General features: G+C 34.7%; 1 protein-coding gene across 3 annotated transcripts in view; it reads right to left on the reverse strand.

Annotated features, from left to right (window-relative positions):
* The window catches only part of LOC137617226 (polynucleotide 5'-hydroxyl-kinase NOL9-like), a 132,331-nt gene that overhangs the window by 60,807 nt on the left and 62,243 nt on the right, over positions 1-9,281 (reverse strand). The window contains exon 1 of one of the 3 annotated variants that reach the window (XM_068347163.1): positions 4,215-4,347. The exons of the other annotated variants lie outside the window; for them this stretch is intronic. The gene's annotated coding sequence lies outside the window, so the exon portion shown is untranslated. Of the gene's footprint in view, positions 1-4,214; positions 4,348-9,281 lie in introns of those variants that run through there. 3 annotated transcript variants of the gene reach the window in all.

Genomic DNA, 9,281 nt, shown 5'->3' on the forward strand with positions numbered 1-9,281 from the left:
GTATTGTGATAGCTGGCGTATCCCTCCATAGAATTCTGTCGGGCAACGGAGTTGACAGCTACATGATTATCGGGTAAGTTTAATATTGAAAAACGAGCCACGGTGGAGTAAAACCCATCTCAGGGACGTGAAAGGAGTTATAGATAATTATGATACTTTAATTTCACACCACTTACTTGAACCATAAATATTTCCAATTGGTTATCGTGTTTATTATGCATATCTGACCATCATTGATGCTGTAAATCACTCGCTTTTGGTGTTTCCCATTAGGATCCCCCATAAGCTTATTGTTTTTATAATGGGGGGAAGGAAAACTCATGAACAGGTGGCTTGCCCCAATATTTCAGGTCACAAATGGATAAAAAAAAATTAGCAAGTACTGTAGGAAAAATATATGGTTCATGTATTTGGCTAGAAATTGAAGTACAGTACCACATACTAACCAATTTTACTAAGTGTCCTAAATCAATTAGAGGGAGGTGTAAGTTAGGGAAATTCTACTGGAAACGTCCCTGCCTGGGGATCTGCTGGAATGGGGTTCGAGACATGCTCAAGGTCGATAGTTTCTTGTAGTGTCGGCAACCTCATCATCCTTGTGAGCTACAGATGGGAGTGAGGGTTAATGGGAGCCTATAGGTTTAGCAGTTTCTATGTAGTATAATGGCAAAGTCCCCATAACTCCCTTATTTTCATACCTATCGCATAATTGTATTGAATAAAAACTGTTCAGATTTTTTAAATACCTCAGATAAGTATGTAATTACTGGATAGGTATAGAATCTTAGGAAAATCATTGAAATTGCCTTTTAATTACCAAGTCAAACAAACTCTTTCCCCTGACATGGTCTTTCTCACCCCCGTAGTTCCTAGAATTCACTGTAGATGGCGTTTTGACCAATTCAGCAGTGGAACACTCAGCTATTCGGTGAGTGCGGTAATTTGAAAAGACTCAATCAGACTCAGCTTGACCCAGGAAATTGACAGTCTTTTATTCATCCAAACAGAATTCAATAATTCCTAAATCCAAACAGGGTAATGAGAGCATCAAGCAGGGAGCAGAGATCCCCATTCTTAGCTGCCGAGACATGAAGATGACAATGTTGAAATGTGAGTGACCAAGTTTGACCTAATACAAGTGATTCTTTATAGAACTTGAACAATTAAAAAAAATGCGAGGGTTGTGAACTACAGTACTGTATACCCAAACAAAGGGAGTTTATTTCTTACTTATATAAAATAGGAATCCTAGTGATTATTCCAGCATCTGTTCCAAGTGTAGTGTTGATGAAATGCATTACGTTTAAGATGGGAAATGAACTCACAATGCAAGCCCCTGTTTTTTTACTGCTGTTCAAACATTTTGTGCCGAAGGAAGATTTCCAGAAAATGAGGAATTTTTTTTTTTTTTTTTTTTTTGAAAGATCAAAACTATCGTGACAATTTTGTTATTTCAGCTTGCTTTACATAATTATAGTGTACGGCAGGATATGCGATGGTTCATCTCATCCACCATAAGAAAAAGTTGTTCCTTGGATATATGATGCAACCCAAAGACCAAGACTTCAGTGACTTCTAATAATGTAAGCACAACCACCAGGTATATTTGTTTCTGTTAATACAGTGTACAGTATATTAAGGGGTGAATTCAGTTTGTTGGGAAAAGTGTAAAATTTCTTATGACTTTTAAAATTTATTTCTTTCACGAAATACGATTTAATGTTACTTTGCCCGGAATAAGGCCGGCTGAGAAGCAAACACAGGGTAAGCTATGAATACAGTAATCTAAGGGGTATGCCCCCCTTCCTGCCCACCCGGTAAGTAAGGATACGGCTCCTTGGTTAGTAGATCTTCCCGGACAGTAACACCCTGTCCTTAATACTAAGCATGCAGTTAATTCTAATAGTCAGGCCTTCTCCATCATGAGCCTCAATACCACACAGTATTCTAGATGTGGAATGATCTTACTAATTGGGTAGTTGAATTGGTAGAACTTCAAAAGTTAAAACCTGACACAAATGTTTTTATGTTGAACAGGCTGACACATCTCTTTTTATAATTTATTATGAAAGATCTGATTTACTGCTATCACTGTTCATAAAATATTTATTCTAATTTCTTATTATTTTTTTTATTGTTTATATTTCCTTTCCTCATTGGGCTATTTTCCCTGTTGGAGCCCTTGGGCTTATAGGATCCTGCTTTTTCAACTAGGATTTAGCTTAGCTAATAACAATAATAATAATAATAATAATAATAATAATAATAATAATAATTAGGTGTACTTATGTAGGAGTTTTGCAGTATGACGGCCACAACTACGAACAACCACTTTTTCAGTTTTATTATAGTAAAACACGGGGCAAACTTTACTGATAAAAAATTGGGGTATATAAAGAAAAACGCCTGTTTTCTCCGAAAATGACCTTAGTTTCCGTTGCAAATAAATAGTTAATAAGATATACCCTAATATATCCTACAGTAATGGGGGAGCCCCCCTTGGGAACCCATGGTTTTGGATGGGGAAAATAAACAGTAAATAATGGTAAAACAAACCTTTTCTCCTTTATACATTATTTTCTGGGACATATAAATCCATGGAAAATGGCACAAATTATCCGTATCTTATACTACTGGTATACAGTATATTTAATTTGTTTTTGACATTCTATAAAGCAGTTGTATTTGCTCCCATTCATTCGAAGGTACAGTGAACCCTCGTTTATCGTGGTAGATAGGTTCCAGTCGCGGCCGCGATAGGTGAAAATCCGCGAAGTAGTGACACCATATTTACCTATTTATTCAACATGTATATTCAGACTTTTAAAACCTTCCCTTGTACGTAGTACTGTTAACAAACTACCCTTTAATGTACAGAACATTTAATGCATGTACTACAGTACCCTAAACTAAAACAGGCACAAATAGTAAAGGTGATTTTATATCATGCATTTCCTAAACATGCTAAAAAGCACGATAAAAAATGGCAACCAATGTTTTGTTTACATTTATCTCTGATCATAATGTAGAAACAAACTGGAGGTAGAGCTTTGCTTATTACCCAGACATATTTCCCATACTTTTCCCTTAGAACTACATCACATCTTCCTACTTTAGATATATATATATATATATATATATATATATATATATATATATATATATATATATATATATATATATATATGTGTGTGTGTGTGTGTGTATATATATATATATTTATATGTATACACATACATACCTACATATATACATAAATACATGCATACATATATATATATATATATATATATATATATATATATATATATATATTACTGTATATATATGGGTTATGGAAAAAATCCGCGAAGTGGTGAATCCGCGATGGTCGAACCGCGAAGTAGCGAGGGTTCACTGTACATGCGTAATTTTGTTCATAAGAAAAAGTAGTTTTTTCCTAGGTTGTGTAGTCCAGTAATACAGTAAAATAATACCGTAAAATGTGTTGAAAGCACAATATTTCCTGTAGGAATGTTTTTTTTTCTCTCTTAGAAATATTATCCTGTATTTTTCTATAAATTATTTTTTCTCTTCCTATGCCTTGGCTTTCGATATGCAAAGGTTCCAGTCTACCTTCAGATTCATCAGCAGCCACTGGCTTGCCCTCCCTGATCCTTGCTTGGGTGGAGTGGGGGGTTGGACATTATGTATATATGGTCAGTCTCTATGGCATTGTCACTATCCATTTCCTCTGCCATTCATGAGCAAAATAAAAAAATAAAGGGGCACTTGATTTTATAGTCAATTCTTTTTAGCAAGGCAGATTTGCACCAACTCGCAGGGGTGCCTTTTTAGCTCGGAAAAGTTTTCTGATCGCTGATTGGTTAGACAGGATCATCCTAAACAATCAGATAGCGGAAAACTTTTCCGAGCTAAAATGTCACAGCTGCGAGTCAGGGCAAATGCGCCTCATTAAAAAAAAAGGAGTATAGTAAGGGGAAACGTATATTTACCAATTTTACCTTACAGCAAACATGTTGAGGTAGTAATACATGACAACACAATTTTGGAGTTAAAATTACTAATATAATACACCTGGTTAATCTATAATCTTTCCACTTGTTGAACCACACAACCTTAGTTAAAGTTAGTAAAAGACATAATCACAGAAGCGTTACTTCCTTGTAAGATTACGATAGTATATGATACATCTAAATTAATAAGATTATTACCTCTGGAAAGGGCCGGTCCTTATGGTGGTATCCTTAAATACAATCATGGCATGGTATACGCATTTTACTGAAAAACGTATTTACGTACAGTACTGCGTTGGTAGTAGTAGTACTAGTAAATAACAAGTGGCATGAGTCCTACCTATGGAACGGCGACCCTGTGTGATTTTTCTTTGATTAAGTTTTCACTTTTTTATATTGGTTTATAGTTTGTTTGATATTTCTTTTCTTGCTTACCACATTTTCTAATTAAATTCACACATAAAAATATGTTTTCCTCATTGTCCATGAGAAACAGTAGCAGTTATTTTACGTCTTCTTTACTTTCTTAGAGCGGTTTAATTGATAAAATGCACTCAGTTCTCATGGTACTTAGTTTTTAAAGTCTATTAAGGAATATATCAGAGTTTCTTATTCTTCTTCATATAATTTTCATATTCTATATACTGCGTTACATTCTGTATTTTTAAACTTCTTCCGTCGCAAAACTAGCGTGTTACTACGTCTAACTTCTAAAGATTACAGCTGAACCCTGTCCATTTACATTATTTCCCTTCCCTTTATTCGTAGAATCGATCTACATAACATAATATATACTAATGCTACAGTGTTGTTTTATTATATACTCTTCCGGCATTTCTTAGCTTAATTCATTTAATACTTTATCTATATATTTTAAACTAAAGAGGCCCGGGACATTAAAGTTCAGAACTTGAATATATTGTTTGATTATTTTCGTCCATTTCATATTATTTTTCAAACATATAAAATATATTTCTCTCCAATATATTTCCGTCCGTTTCTGTCAAGTTTATTTATTTTCTATTCACACAGAATGAATGGCAATGCAATACTGTTTTTATTACAACTGTTCTCTGTTATTGCATCTGTAAGGTAAGATTGTTTCTGCAGTTTTTTCATTTCCATTTTTGCGTTGTTTAATTTAATTCTAGAATTAGCTATTATGTTCCGCTACCTTGATTCCTACTCCGTGACCTCACTTATAATTAATATTGTATATAATAATGCTGGTCTTCTCTTTATTTATTGGCAACCAACATTTTTTTCCTTTTCTACTGAAAGCTGAATATTACTTTTTGCATTCTCTATAGTTTCCGCTATTACCAAGGCACCATCTGCAAAATAATATTTATCCTATCTCTACTAAATAATTTCTATTTTCATTATGATTATGTATATCAACAACTGTATCAGGTATGTTAATCCTGCACAACCTTGTTTGATTCCATTCGTAACTTCCATTTCTTGCTCTATACCCTTCCCAAAGTTAATTTTTGTTGTATACCCCTAGTTAATATTTATAAGATAGTTAACTATAGTCCATTTATTTTAGCGAGTCATATTTGCACCGACTCGCAACGGTGCCCTTTTAGCTCGGAAAAGTTTCCTGGTCGCTGATTGGTTAGAATTATCTTGTCCAACCAATCAGCGATCAGGAAACTTTTCCGAGCTAAAGGGGCACCGCTGCGAGTCGGTGCAAATATGACTCGCTAAAAGAAATGGACTATAGGCCCTTTAAGAGGAAGGACTGTTGGAGAGAACCAAGATGAGGATGGTGAGATTGATCGCTGGAATATCACTACTGGAAAGGAGGGAGTGTTAAGAGACAGTTGTGTGGTATATGTAATGTAAAACAGAAGGCTTGGGAAGTGTGTCTGAAATAAAAATGGAGGATGTGGAACCAATCAAGAGAGCTACGCACATTCCTATAATGGGGAAGAGGGAAGAAGATGCAAGGAATAGGATTAGTTGGAGAAAGTTGACTTTACCTTCCGACCCTCCTATACTGTGGGACTAATAAGGTCGAAAGAAGAAGAAGGCAAATATTTGCAATCGCATATATAATTTCTGTGTGGATGCTGTATAGTTTTAAAACTTCAATTAACAGATCTACTTCCATTTTCACAGATTCAAAGACTTTACTAAAAGCTATAGCAGTTACCACAAGAAGTTTCTCATTCCTATAGCTCTTCTATACAATACTATAGGATAAAAACCTTTTATTCGGCCCCCTCCTGTAAATCCTACTTGGCATTCGTTATCTTCCCCATTTATTCTTTTGTGATTTTTTACTTCCTCTTTCATTTTCATCATCAATATCAAATATGAAATATCATTTTCATTCTTGGCCTCTTCCAGTTATCTGTTTTTTCCTCTGTCACTAATACGTTTTGGTAGAGTTTCTATAGTTTTAAGACATGTTTCCTTCTTTGCAGATTTAAAGACGTCAGACCTTGCAACCTTCTTAGTTTTTTCAGACATTCTTGAGTTTTTATATTGGGATTATTAGGTTCCCCCTTGGTTTTATATTATGTTTGTTTTCATTACTAGGTCATAATACTCTCTTAGCATCTTTGGAATATCATAGCCTAATAATCTACTTTCTTATCATCCAATTGTTATTTCATTTACATGTGCTATTCGTTTTCCATCATTCCAAACAAAGTCTATTTCATTTTCATGTTTGCTATAAACTGTTTTCCAGTTTTTAACCAATTCTTCTTTTACTTCTTCTTTATTTAGATTACCTCCTTGCTCACCTTAAGTATGCATTACAATTTCTATAGATTTTCCGTCTTCCTTATTTTCCCCATAAATTTTTATTCTTGTTTCACTGTTTTAAAATATAATAATTTCCTTCTTAATCCATTCTTGCACTTCTCTCTACTTTTGAACATAATTATCTTCTATCATATTCTTTATCAGTTGTATCCTATTCATTTATTTTCTTCCTATTTAGTTCCTTCCTTATGTCATCATTCGTCAAGGACAAGGTTCAGAAAAAAAAAAAAATACAAGAGGAAAACAAGAAATGGGCAATAGAAAGATGAAAAGTGTGGGCCAACACATAAAGATAAATAAGGAATGGAATAGAAGAGATAACAGATATACCAGATGAATGGAATGAATAAAAAATATCATGAATGAAACTCTAAATACCGTCAGTGGAAAAGACCAAAGAGAGCAGATTAGATATAGATAACAGAAGAGGACTATTCACTACGAACACAGTGAATAGGAAGTTTGAGAAACTTCCACTGATAAAGATTAAGAATTAGATGAATGATAAGATTGGCCGATTTCCTTATGAAGGGATAAAGGTACCCTGACACTTGCACGAATTTGTGGCACGCATTGTCACGACTAGAGTCGTGAACTGGCGTGAAATCGTCGTGAACGCTGCTGTTGATTATAAAGATTACTTTAGCTGTGGTAGCATATTGGAAACGTCCCTGACCGGTGATCGCCAGACTGGGGTTCGAGTCCAGCTCAAACTCGCTAGTTTCTTTAGTGTCTGTAACCTCACCATCCTTGTGTGCTAAGGATGGGAGGTTTGGGGAAGCCTATAGATCTACCTGCTGAGTCATCAACAGCCATTGCCTGGCCCTCCCTGGTCCTAGCTTAGGAGGAAAGGGGGTTTGGGCGCTGATCACATGTATACTATAGTCAGTTTCTAGGGCATTGTCATGACGGCCTTTAAACATTTAGGCACCTCCACCTACGAATGTGATTTTGGGGATGCCGTAAAATGCTTCGATTAATTATGCTTGAAGGACCCTATTAAAGATTGAGTAGAATGGTGGGTATATATGGTACCAAGTTGATATACAAAATGAATGATATATCTAAATCTATAACTAATAACCGCCTCGGATATACAGAAATTAGGATTAAAGGAAATGTAAGATAGGGTAGTTTTCGGCCTGAAATTATGCTCTATTGTAACTGATAAAGTTAATGCTATATGAGAGAAACAAATAACCATTACTAGAAACTTCAGGAGAGTAACCGTGATATATGTTGGCGACATTATGTTTAAAGGTTTAAAGGCCACTCATGAATGGCAGAGGTTAGGGGCAATAGCATTGCTCTAGCAGGCAGGACAATGCCCTAGAGACTGACCATATTACATATGATCAGCGCCCAAGCCCCCTCTCCACCCAAGCTAGGACCAGGGAGGGCCAGGCAATGGCTGCTGATGACTCAACAGATAGACCTATAGGCTCCCCCAAACCCGCCATCCTTAGCTCACAAGGATGGTGAGGTTGCAGACACTAAAGGAACTAACAAGTCTGAGCGGGACTCGAAACCCCGGTCTGGCGATCACCAGGCAGAGACGTTACCAATCATGCCACAACAAACCCAGGATTAACATATAAAGTCGAGAAAGCTTTAACCAACTTCCACATTATGGAAGAAGTTAAGAAATTTACTTTTAGCACAAAAAAAGGTTAGAATGATTAGAAGGGTGGTTAGAAATGGAAGGATTGAAAGGATACAAGTGTATAAGCACTTAGTAGAATGGTACCCAGAACAAGGAGACCATACTATAAGTTATTGCTGTTCTGTTCCAGTAATTTGTGATACAATGACAAGTCATAATTCCATTTTCGACAAGGTTTTAGATATAATGACAATTCATTATTTAATCTTGACAAGGTTTTAGATAAAATGACAAGTCGTTATTTAATCTGGACAAGGTTTTAGATAAAATGACAAGTCATTATTTAATCTTGAAAAGGTTTCAGATAAAATGACAAGTCATTATTTAATCTTGAGATGGTTTTAGATAAAATGACAAGTCATTATTTAATCTTGACAAGGTTGTAGATAAAATGACAAGTCATTATTTAATCTTGAGAAGGTTTTAGATATAATGACAATTCATTATTTAATCTTGAGAAGGTTTTAGATATAATGACAAGTCATAATTAAATCTTGAGAAGGTTTTAGATATAATGACAAGTCATTATTTAATCTTGAGATGGTTTTAGATAAAATAACAAGTCATTATTTAATCTTCACAAGGTTTTAGATAAAATGACAAGTCATTATTTCATCTTGACAAAGTTTTAGATAAAATGACAAGTCATAATTTAATCTCGAGAAGGTTTTAGATAAAATGAATAGTCATAATTTAATCTTGAGAAGGTTTTAGATAAAATGACAAGTCATTATTTAATCTTGACAAGGTTTTAGATAAAATGACAAGTCATTATTCAATCTTGAGAAGGTTTTAGATAAAATGACAAGTCATTATCTAAT

The sequence above is a fragment of the Palaemon carinicauda genome, chromosome 23, assembly GCF_036898095.1.
Source record: "Palaemon carinicauda isolate YSFRI2023 chromosome 23, ASM3689809v2, whole genome shotgun sequence".
NCBI classification, from domain to species: Eukaryota; Metazoa; Arthropoda; class Malacostraca; order Decapoda; family Palaemonidae; genus Palaemon; species Palaemon carinicauda.